Source organism: Oryx dammah, unplaced genomic scaffold (assembly GCF_014754425.2).
Source record: "Oryx dammah isolate SB20612 unplaced genomic scaffold, SCBI_Odam_1.1 HiC_scaffold_21, whole genome shotgun sequence".
Classification (NCBI taxonomy): Eukaryota; Metazoa; Chordata; class Mammalia; order Artiodactyla; family Bovidae; genus Oryx; species Oryx dammah.
The window spans coordinates 54,385,398-54,386,300 of record NW_024070205.1 but is presented as its reverse complement, the minus strand read 5'-3'; positions in this window follow the sequence as shown (position 1 = coordinate 54,386,300).

Here is a 903-nt window from a genome sequence, read left to right as displayed (position 1 = left end):
AAGAGCTTCTCTGCTGGCTCAGGCGGTAAAGAATCTGCCTGCAATGTAGAAGACCCTGGTTCTATCCCTCAGCGGGGAAGATCCCCTGGAGAAGGGAATGGCTACCTACTCCAGCATTCTTGCCTTGACAGTATCCTTCTTGGACACAGGAGACTGGCGGGCTACATTCTATGGGGTCGTAAAGAATCGGACACGACTGAGCGACTAACACTTTCAATTTCTTATGGATAACCCCCCCAGAATCTGAAGATCTCAGCATGGGGACCCATTGCCCACCTCCATCCCCCAGGGCTAGGGGACGAGGGGTGCGCAAAAAGGCCAAGCAGGCCACCGGCTCTAATGTACACCACCGACCCATCATTCTGATGACCCCTCCTTTTCCCATAAGGAGATCACAGGATGGGGATGCTCCCCAAAACTCCTGGGAGTCAGAAGAGGGAATCTCGAACTGGAGACTAGCCGTGGAAAATCGTGGGTGGGATTTGGTAGTTAGGAAAAAGAAGTATCAAACCACGAAGGGGAAGTGAGGATGAGCCAGACTGAGAAGGACCAGAAATCGGGAGCTGCAAGAAAGGGGTCAGAGAAGACCTGCTGTTGGGGTGGCGCGGGGTGGGGGATGCAAGGTGGAAGAGCAGAGTGAGCGAGGAATGGAGTCTCGCGGAGGGTCGACGACGCAGGGACCGAGGCAAAGGCTCGCGATTGGACGAGCAAGAAGAGAGAGTCCCGGTTGCCAAGGCAGCCACCCGACTAGGAGGCCTCGGCAAGGAGGTGGGAGCGCGCGTCCTCCTCATCTGGGACCCCCGCGGTCCTCTCCCGGAGGCCGCGCTGACGTGTCGGTCGCGGACTCACAGGCCGGCGGGCGCCGCCCCTCCCGCCGCCGCGCGTCCCCCGCCCGCGCGCCCC